This window comes from Bos indicus x Bos taurus, chromosome 5, assembly GCF_003369695.1.
Source record: "Bos indicus x Bos taurus breed Angus x Brahman F1 hybrid chromosome 5, Bos_hybrid_MaternalHap_v2.0, whole genome shotgun sequence".
Classification (NCBI taxonomy): Eukaryota; Metazoa; Chordata; class Mammalia; order Artiodactyla; family Bovidae; genus Bos; species Bos indicus x Bos taurus.
In genome coordinates this window covers 18,004,716-18,015,709 of record NC_040080.1, presented here as the reverse complement: position 1 = coordinate 18,015,709, position 10,994 = coordinate 18,004,716, and positions in this window count along the sequence as shown.

Here is a 10,994-nt window from a genome sequence, read left to right as displayed (position 1 = left end):
CTAAAGCATGGTGCCAAGTGGGAAATAAAGCAATGAAAACAAAACTAACAAATATGTTGAGAGGAAAGGAGAGAAAGGAAAGAAAGAATACATATGTAAAGTTAAATAGAGGTAAACAAAGATTTATATATATTAAAACTTAACTGCAAGGGGAAAAGAATCATAGGAAAAGCAAACAAAGGAATACATGTAGAAAAAAATAACAACTGTTTTTTAAATATTAAGATAAAAAGAGAGAGAAAAAAAAGAGGAAGGGAAAAAAGAACAACAAAAAAGGGAAAACTCCACAGAACTGCAAAAGCCCAATGTAGATAGAAACAGGTTTATAACAAAAATAAAAATGTGATTAAAAAAAAAAAAAACAACTAAAAATCTTAGATTTCATAGTGCCAATAAAATTGACAACTACAACAGAGGCATGGAAAAAAAGGGGGGAAAAAGGGGGGGAGGGAAATCCAAAAGAAACTACCAAACAAGTCAAACCATAAGAATAATGTGTTTTTCTTGAGTCACTGCTGTCAGGGTCGTTTCCCTCGCTCGGCGTCATGGTCCATCTCACCTCCCTAGGATGCCCTCCAACACTGTGCTGTCTCTGGACCTGCTGTCTGTGCAGCTCAGATTCTAATCTGGTCTACTCCTGTGTGTTCTTGCCTCCAATGTCTACAACTATCAGAACTAGTATATTTTCTTTTGTGGGAGCTTTCAATGTCCTTTTCTATATTCTGTAGATATAGGGTCTGTCTAGTTGATTGTGTGGATTTAATCTGTAGCTTGTATAGTCGGTGGGAAGGTTTTGGGTCTTCTTTCTTAGCCACACTGCCCCTGGGTTTCAATTGTGGTTTTATTTCCACCTCTGCATGTGGGTCATCCACTGGGTTTGCTCCTGAGGCTGCTCTGGAGGATTTGAATCTGCCCCAGAGAGGGCCAGGTGTGGAGGTGGTGCAGTTGCTTGGGTCACAAGGCTTCTGGCAGCACCAGGTACTCAAGGGAGTTGGCAGCTAGGGCAGCAAGAAATATAGTGCTCTAGAAGGGTATGGCAACCAGTACTGGCCAATGCACTCCAGTAATCTTGCCTGGAGAGCCCCCCTGACAGAGAAGCTTGGCAGGCCACAGTCCACATGGTGCAAGGAGTTGAACATGACTGAAGTGACCCCTCATGCATAGATGCAAGACTTTTTTTTTTTTGCCTATGGCAGCTCTGTCCCAGTGAGGGTTGAGCATGAAGGTGGTGCAGCTGCTTGTGTCACAGGGACCCTGGCAGCACCAAGTGTGCAGGGACGTGGACTGCTGCAGCCACAGGAATTATGGCCCTGTCAGAGTCTTCTTATGAGCCTTTAGTAGCTGGTGATCAGAAGGCCTCTCTGGCTAGTCTTTCTCTGTAGCTCTGCCCTTTCAGGCACATTCAGGGCTCCCTTGCCTGGGGTCCTTCTCTGTTGTTCCGCACATCAGGCACATAGAGACCCCCCCCTCCCCGCCACCGCCCTGGCTGGGGTCCTACTCTGTAGATCAGCTCATCAGGCACTTAAAGGGGCATGCTTTAAAAGTAGGGTGGGGTCCTACTCTATAGTTTGGCATCAGGTACTTGATGGGCCAGCCTCTTTATTGTTCAGCTGCTGATGCTGGTGATGCTGGCTTGTGGAGAAAGAGAGGCTATGGTGATGACTCCACCTGCAATGCGAGACTCAGCAGTATTGCCTTGCTTCTATGGCTGCCTGGCTGCCTGGCTTTCCTCCACAGGCATTTCCCACCGCGATCTCCTCCCTCATGTCCCCTCCGTACATCTCTCCACAGTCAATAGCAACCCTCACCCTGGGATTGCTCCACAATCCCTAAGCTCCAGCTCCCAGCCGCTACACCTTCTAAGGGACCTGCAGACCTCTGCAGGGTGTGTATGGCTGCAGCAAGGACTGTCTGCTTCTCATTCTATTTAGGCTGCCACAGATCAGCTGCTTCACTCTCAGCCTTAAATGTTTCTTCTGACTCAGACAGTTGCCCCGATGTGGGGATCAGACCCCTGCTTCAGTTCCCACACCCACCGAGGGCAGGTCCAGTCCTAGTAACACTGTTTTCCTCCCTAGTTCCTTTGGCCTACCGAGATTTTGCGTGTTTCTATAAATTCTTTTTACTCGTCAAGTACTCCTGTCTGCTCCCAACTGGTGTTCTGCATGCACTTCTGTGTCTGAAGGTGTATTCCTGATGTATCCCTGGAGAGAGATGTACTCCATGTCCACCTATCCATCCACCATCTTATTCTCTCTCTGTTGAACTTTTTCATAACAAAATTTTCTTCCTGTTTCAGTTGTGTGTTGTTTTATTGAAAATGTGCCTAATGATAAATATATCAACATCCTGCCCACTTTGTCATATCTGATTAAGACCAGAGCATGAGACTTCATCATCTTGACCTGTCAGTACGCTGTGGTTTTTCTTCTGTATCTTCAGATACAAGGAAATTTGCAGTATCTATACATTTTTAGAACTGGCTGTCTCAACACTGCTCTGGAAATGGGCTGTGTTCCTTCCCAGATGTTGGAATTTACTGCATTCATTGCAGAAAGGTTTTGTTGTGACCCATACTTAGCTCATTTCTTTTAATAGTTTTGAAATATCTTTACAGCAAATGATGCAACTTGCATCGTGCTGTCCCCACAACAAGTTGAATTCTGTTCTCAAAACAACTCTTTTTGATAGAAATGATTTGTGTAAAACATCTACTAGAGTACTGTTCATTTATTCATTTATTTATTAGACATAGTTTGGCATTTTAAATTAGCCAGGCATTGGGGATATGGAGGTGAATTAGACACAGAACTTTTACCAAGTAAATTCCAGCTTATAAAGTAAAATTAGCAAGTAAACAATTTAATTCATGATGGTAGGGTCAAGGTTCATGAGCAGTAGAATGGGGGCCCAGGGAGAAGGGGTCATGTGTGAAAGACTCACAACTCTGACTGGCACCAATGACCATCACAGCATGTGGTTCCTGGGAGAGTTCTGATAGCTCCAGTCAAGGCTCCAGGTTCAGTTCAGTTCAGTTCAGTTGCTCAGTCGTGTCCGACTCTTTGCGACCCCATGAATCGCAGCACGCCAGGCCTCCCTGTCCAACACCAACTCCCGGAGTTCACTCAAACTCATGTCCATCGAGTCGGTGATGCCATCCAGCCATCTCATCCTCTGTTGTCCCCTTCTCCTCCTGCCCCCAATCCCTCCCAGCATCAGAGTCTTTTCCAATGAGTCAACTCTTCGCATGAGGTGGCCAAAGTACTGGATTTTCAGCTTCAGCATCATTCCCTGCAAAGAAATCCCAGGGCTGATCTCCTTCAGAATGGACTGGTTGGATCTCCTTGCAGTCCAAGGGACTCTCAAGGGTCTTCTCCAACACCACAGTTCAAAAGCATTAATTCTTCGGCGCTCAGCCTTCTTCACAGTCCAACTCTCATATCCATACATGACTGCAGGAAAAACTGTAGCCTTGACTAGACGGACTTTTGTTGGCAAAGTAATGTCTCTGCTTTTGAATATGCTATCTAGGTTGGTCATAACTTTCCTTCCAAGGAGTAAGCATCTTTTAATTTCATGGCTCCAGGTAATAGAATTTAATTCCTGTTCTAGAGTGCTGTGATTCTGAGGATGAGATGGAGAGAGATGCCCTAATACTGCTTCTCTACCACTACTATGTTCTACTGCTAACTAGTGATTATAATATCACTAATGCCAACTTATGTAATCCTCACCCAAACTCTGTTATCTAGGCATGATCAACACCCTTCTTTGGTAAGAGGAAGCCACTACACAGAGAGAGTGTAAGAACCCTGTTCAAGGTTTCACACATGGTATGTGGCTGGGCTGTGAGTGAAGACAGGGCAGACTGGCTCCCAAGCCTGTTCTCCTGACCCCTGGAGTTCACTGTGAACACAGCTGGGTTAGTGTCCTCCCTAAAGCTTTTCTCCTTCAAATCTTCGATGAGATTGGACACTGAGGTTTCCTTATGTGTCAGAGAAGACTTAACTTCATCAGAGGGTGAGTTGGTTGATGCTGACCCTGCATCCCAAGCTCTGGGGTATAGGGTGCTGGGTATCCCATGCCAAACCCGAGTTAGCCCCTCCTTTCCAACCCAGTCCTCCCTATAACAGAGTCTAGAGTCCTAACAGTGTCTTACTTGTGAGCTCTCCATCCTGAGGTAAGTGAAATCATGTGTACCTGGTTCACTAAACGCATCCCTGTGTCATCCTGTGGGAGGGATGACTGGACCCCAGGAAGCACGTCCTGTGTTCTAGGTGTCTGGCTGGTGGTTTCTGGTGATGCTGTGGACTCCATAACTGGGTAAGGAATGATGAACCTGGGTTCATAGGAAGTAGAGCATCAACTCTAAGTGATTCAGCAGATCCTGGTCCTACTCCAGCACCTGAGTTTAAATTCTGGTTCTGACATTGATGATCAGTTATTATCATTAATGTGTTAAAGGCCCAGATATAGAAGGAAATAAGGTTCAGGTCCAGTCACGGGGCTTGGGAGTGAGAGGACCAGATGACAAGTAAGTGATTCCTGTATAAATAATGGGTAATAGTAGCATATTTAGAGGGAGAAAAAAAATGTGTTCAGTTATCTTTTCTCCCTTTTCATTCACTAGAGGCTCAAGTAGGAAGGATGGGCATAGCAGGACAGAGAAGCTTTGTCTGCTGACCGGAATGAGAGGTCCTTCTGGTGGGGAATGTGACAGGGCTGTGGACTAGCTCATAGCTGCCCTCCATGTTGACTCCACTGAGACCTTTAGGTGTGGGAAGGGGAGGGTGTGAAGCCATCTCTGAGTTCTGGTGGGGACTCTGGGGTGTGTGTGTCAAAGATGTGTCCTTCCCATGTCAGTGCTGAAATGATGAGAGTCAGGGTGAGGGGGCTTCAGGGGGGTTTGTGTGGGCTGCAGGGTTGCATCATGGGAATCCTGAGCCTGAGGGGCCGTGTGGAGTGGGGGTAGCATGTTGGTGACCTTGAATTTTGTCACTATCTTGTATCTCCTTACTGCCTTTCTCAGTTTCTCTACTCATCCCAGGGCTACTTTCCCAGGACTATCTCGGAGCTTCTCTAATCAGTGGAAACAGAAAAAGGCTGCAATGGCCACACTGGACATCAATCCCTTCTTCTTGGATCTGTCTTCTCAACCCACCAGGGCTTCCATTCTTGCCACCATCTTTCCTCTTAAATGCATAATAGGGGAGGCGGGGTCACTGATGGTTCCAGGCAGCATGAACCCCATCTCTTTCCACTTCATGTGAATCTTCTTTGCCCTCTGCTTTCAGCCACCTTCTAGCAGAAGATTTTCTATTTCCCCTTCTGTCTGGGGCAGCTCCCTTTAATTATATTTTGCATCTTCTTTAGTTATGGTTTATAATACAATTATGTTCAGGATCTTACCAAATGAAACTTTCAAAATACAATGGGGAAAATGGGAAGTTTAGAAACTCTTCATTTTTTCTAAACTATATATTTCCTTTTTGAGATCCCAAAATCCTATCTTGGAGGGCTAGAGTTGAACAATGACTCATACCTTCCCTCAGTTTCCTGTAACAGCAATCTTTCTCTCCCTGAAACCTCATTTGGAGACTAATTGAAATACAATAAAGGGAAAGGGATTTAGCATGTTTAAAAAGACCCTTATCCATTCATCTGCTGATGGACATCTAGGTTGCTTCCATGTCCTGGCTATTGTAAACAGTGCTGTGATGAACAGTGGGGTACACATGTCTCTTTCAATTCTGGTTTCCTCAGTGTGTATGCCCAGCAGTGGGGGAAAAAAATAAAAATAAATAAAAAAAGAATAATTAAAAAAAAAAAGCCCCTTATTGCATTCTATGTTTACTTATCTATCTATTTATTTAGCACCATCATCACTGTCATAAATCCATCATCCATCTATTTTTTTGCTGTTCAGCTACTAAACCATGTCTGACTCACTGAGACCCCATGAACTTCAGCAAGCCAGGCTTCCCTGTCCTTCACTAGCTCCTAGAGCTTGCTCAAACTTATGTCCATTGAATCAGTGATGCCATCCAACCATTTCATCTTCTGCTACCCATTTCTCATGTCCTCATTTTTTCCCAGCATCAGAGTCTTTTCTGATAAGTCAGCTCTTGGCATCAGATGGCCAAAGCTTTGGAGTTTCAAATTCAGCATCAGTCCTTCCAATGAATATTCAGGGTTGATCTATTTCTTTAGTGTCTATCTATATTTCTATTTTAATTAATTTTAATAGTTCAAACAATGACTGTTGTCTTCATCATAGGCCATTCAAATATGTTTAAATATGAAAATAATATTATTTGTGATTCTTAAAAACATAAAAAGCACTTAAACTTTACTTGACTCTTTTGTTTCTGTTGTTGTCATTGTTACTCAGTCATTAAAGTCATGTCCAACTCTTTGTGACCCTATGGACTAGAGTACCCAAGGTTTTCCCATCCTTCACTATCTGAGTTTGCTTAACCTCATATCCATTGAGTTGGTGATGCTATCCAACCATCTCACCCCCTGTCACTCCCCTCTCCTCTTGCCTTCAATCTTTCCCAGTATCAGGGTCTTTTCCAACGAGTCAGCTTTTCTCAGCAGGTGGCCAAAATATTAGAGCTTCAGTTTCAGCCTCAGTCCTTCTAATGAATATTCAGGATTTATTTCCTTTAAGATTGACTGGTTTGATCTCCTTGCAATCCAAGGGACTCTCAAGAGTCTTCTACAGCACCATAGTTTAAAAGCATAAGTTCTTCAGCCCTCAGCCTTCCTTATGGTCCAACTCTCACATCCATACTTGAGTACAGAAAAAACCACAGCTTTGACTATACAGACATTGTCGGCAAAGTGATGTTCCTGCTTTTTAATACACTGTCTAGGTTTGTCACAGCTTTCCTTCCAAGGAGCAAGCGTCTTTTTATTTCATGGCTCAGTTGCAGTCTGCAGTGATTTTTGAGCCCAAGAAAATAAAACCTGTGGCTCCAGTTTCCAGGAATTTGTCTTTTCCAGCTCCGCCACCCTGTTGTGATTCTGTAAACTGTAAACTTACAAAGTGGAACCTGATGGTCTTAGACAACCAACATTAGTGTAGAAGTGTAAATGTTCATATGTTGGACAAGGACTCTGCCTCTGCGCAGCTGCACAGAGAGGAGGCGTTGGGAGGGTCTATAAACACAGAAGACCACATCCTCTCTCACCCTGCAGAAGGGGAGTGTAGCCCAGGTGATATGTACCTGACGGACAGAGTGGTCTTCACTTCAGTTTAGTCTCTCAGTCATGTCCGACTCTTTCAGACCCCATGGACCACAACACGCCAGGCCTCCCTGTCCATCACCAACTCCCAGAGTTTACCCAAACTCATGTCCATTGAGTCAGTGATGTCATCCAACCATCTCATCCTCTGTCATTCCCTTCTCCTCCTGCCATCAATAGTTCCCAGCATCAGGGTCTTTTCAAATGAGTCAGCTCTTCGCATCAGGTGGCCTAAGTATAGGAGTTTCAGCTTCAGCATCAGTCCTTCCAGTGAATATTCAGGACTGATTTCCTTTAGGATCTCCTTGCAGTCCAAGGGGCTCTCAAGAGTCTTCTCCAACACCACAGTTCAAAAGTATCAATTCTTTGGCGCTCAGCCTTCTTCACAGTCCAACTCTCACATCCATACATGACCACAGGAAAAACCATAGCCTTGACTAGACGGAACTTTGTTGGCAAAGTAATGTCTCTGCTTTTGAATATGCTATCTAGGTTGGTCATAACTTTCCTTCCAAGGAGTAAGAGTCTTTTAATTTCATGGCTGCAGTCACCATCTGCAGTGATTTTGGAGCCCAGAAAAATAAAGTCTGAGACTGTTTCCACTGTTGCCCCATCCATTTCCCATGAAGTGATGGGACCAGATGCCATGATCTTCGTTTTCTGAATGTTGAGCTTTAAGCCAAATTTTTCACTCCACTTTCACTTTCATCAAGAGGCTTTTTAGTTCCTCTTCATTTTCAGCCATAAGGGTGGTGTCATCTGCATATCTGAGGTTATTGATATTTCTCCTGGCAATCTTGATTCCAGCTTGTGCTTCTTCCAGTCCAGCGTTTCTCATAATGTACTCTGCATAGAAGTTGAATAAGCAGGGTGATAATATACAGCCTTGACATACTCCTTTTCCTATTTGGAACCAGTCTGTTGTTCCATGTCCAGTTCAAACTGTTGCTTCCTGACCTGTATACAGGTTTCTCAAGAGGTGGGTCAGGAGGTCTGGTATTCCCATCTCTTGAAGAATTTTCCACAATTTATTGTGATCCACACAGTCAAAGACTTTGGCATAGCCAATAAAGCAGAAATAGATGTTTTTCTGGAACTCTCTTGCTTTTTCCATGATCCAGCGGATGTTGGCAATTTGATCTCTTGTTCCTCTGCCTTTTCTAAAACTAGCTTGAACATCAGGAAGTTCACAGTTCACATATTGCTAAAGTCTGGCTTGGAGAATTTTGAGCATTACTTTACTAGAGTGTGAGATGAGTGCAACTGAGTGGTAGTTTGAGCATTGTTTGGCATTGCCTTTCTTTGGGATTGGAATGAAAACTGACCTTTTCCAGTCCTGTGGCCACTACTGAGTTTTCCAAATTTGCTGGCATATTGAGTGTAGCACTTTCACAGCATCATCTTTCAGGATTTGAAATAGGTCCACTGGAATTCCATCACCTCCACTAACTTTGTTCACAGTGATGCTTACTAAGGCCCACATGACTTCACATTCCAGGATGTCTGGCTCTAGGTGAGTGATCATACCATCGTGATTATCTGGGTCATGAAGATCTTTTTTGTAGAGTTCTGTATATTCTTGCCACCTCTTCTTAATATCTTCTGCTTCTGTTAGGTCCATACCATTTCTGTCCTTTATTGAGCCCATCTTTGCATGAAATGTTCCCTTGGTATCTCTAATTTTCTTGAAGAGATCTCTAGTCTTTCCCATTCTGTTGTTTTCTTCTATTTCTTTGCACTGATCACTGAGGAAGGCTTTCTTATCTCTCCTTGCTATTCTTTGGAACTGTGCATTCAGATGATTGTATCTTTCCTTTTCTCCTTTGCTTTCACTTCTCTTCTTTCACAGCTATTTGTAAGGCCTCCCCAAACAGCCATTTTGCTTTTTTTGCATTTCTTTTCCATAGGGATGGTCTTGATCCCTGTTCTTGTTCCCTGTACAATGTCACAAACCTCATTCCATAGTTCATCAGGCACTCTATCAGATCTAGTTCCTTAAATCTATTTCTCACTTCTACTGTATAATCATAAGGGATTTTATTTAGGTCATGCCTGAATGGTCTAGTGGTTTTCCCTACTTTCTTCAATTTAAGTCTGAATTTGGGAATAAGGAGTTCATGATATGAGCCACAGTCAGCTCCTGGTCTTGTTTTTGTTGAGTGTATAGAGCTTCTCCATCTTTGGCTGCAAAGAATATAATCAGTCAGATTTCAGTGTTGACCATCTGGTGATGTCCATGTGTAGAGTCTTCTCTTGTGTTGTTGGAAGGTGTTGATGGAAGAGTGTGTTTGCCTTGAGAACCCCATGAACAGTATGAAAAGGCAAAATGATAGGATACTGAAAGAGGAACTCCCCAGGTCAGTAGGTGCTCAATATGCTACCGGAGATCAGTGGAGAAATAACTCCAGAAAGAATGAAGCAATGGAGCCAAAGCAAAAACAATACCCAGCTGTGGATGTGACTGGTGATAGAAGCAAGGTCCAATGCTGTAAAGAGCAATATTGCATAGGAACCTGGAATGTCAGGTCCATGAATCAAGGCAAATTGGAAATGGTCAAACAAGAGATGACAAGAGTGACTGTAGACATTCTAGGAATCAGCGAACTGAAATGGAATGGAATGGGTGAATTCAACTCAGATGACCATTATATCTACTACTGTGGGCAGGAATCCCTCAGAAGAAATGGAGTAGCCATCATAGTCAACAAAAGAGTCTGAAATGCAATACTTGGATGCAATCTCAAAAACGACAGAATGATCTCTGTTCGTTTCCAAGCCAAACCATTCAATATCACAGTAATCCAAGTCTATGCCCCAACCAGTAACGCTGAAGAAGCTGAAGTTGAACGATTCTATGAAGACCTACAAGACATTTTAGAACTAACACCCAAAAAAGATGTCCTTTTTGTTATAGGGGACTGGAATGCAAAAGTAGGAAATCAAGAAACACCTGGAGTAACAGGCAAATTTGGCCTTGGAATACGGAATGAAGCAGGGTAAAGACTAATAGAGTTTTGCCAATAAAATGCACTGGTCATAGCAAACACCCTCTTCCAACAACACAAGAGAAATATTCCCTTAGTATCTCTAATTTTCTTGAAGAGATCTCTACTCTTTCCCATTCTATTGTTTTCCTCTATTTCTTTGCACTGATCACTGAGAAAGGCTTTCTTATCTCTCCTTGCTATTCTTTGGAACTCTGCATTCCAGGGGGTATATCTTTTCTTTTCTCCTTTGCTTTTCACTTCTCTTGTTTTCACAGCTTTGTAAGGCCTCCTCAGACAGCCATTTTTCTTTTTTCTTTTTCTTGGGGATGGTCTTGATCCCTGTCTCCTATACAATGTCACAAACCTCCATCCATAGTCCATCAGGCATTTTGTCTATCAGATCTAGTCCCTTAAATCTATTTCTCACTTCCACTGTATAATCATAAGGGGTTTGATTTAGGTATATACATATTATATGTAATATATATTTATATATTATATGTATATAGATATGTGCTTCCCTGGTGGTCAGAAGGTAAAGGATCTGCCTGCAATGTGGCAGACCTGGGTTCGATCCCAGCATTGGAAAGATCCCCTGGAGGAGGTCATGACAACCCACTCCAGTATTCTTGCCTGGAGTATCTCCATGGACAGAGGAGCCTGGTGGGCTATGGGTTGCAAAGGGTCTGACACGATTGAGCGACTAAGCAAACACACTCACACAGACACACCCACAGACACACCCACAGACACACA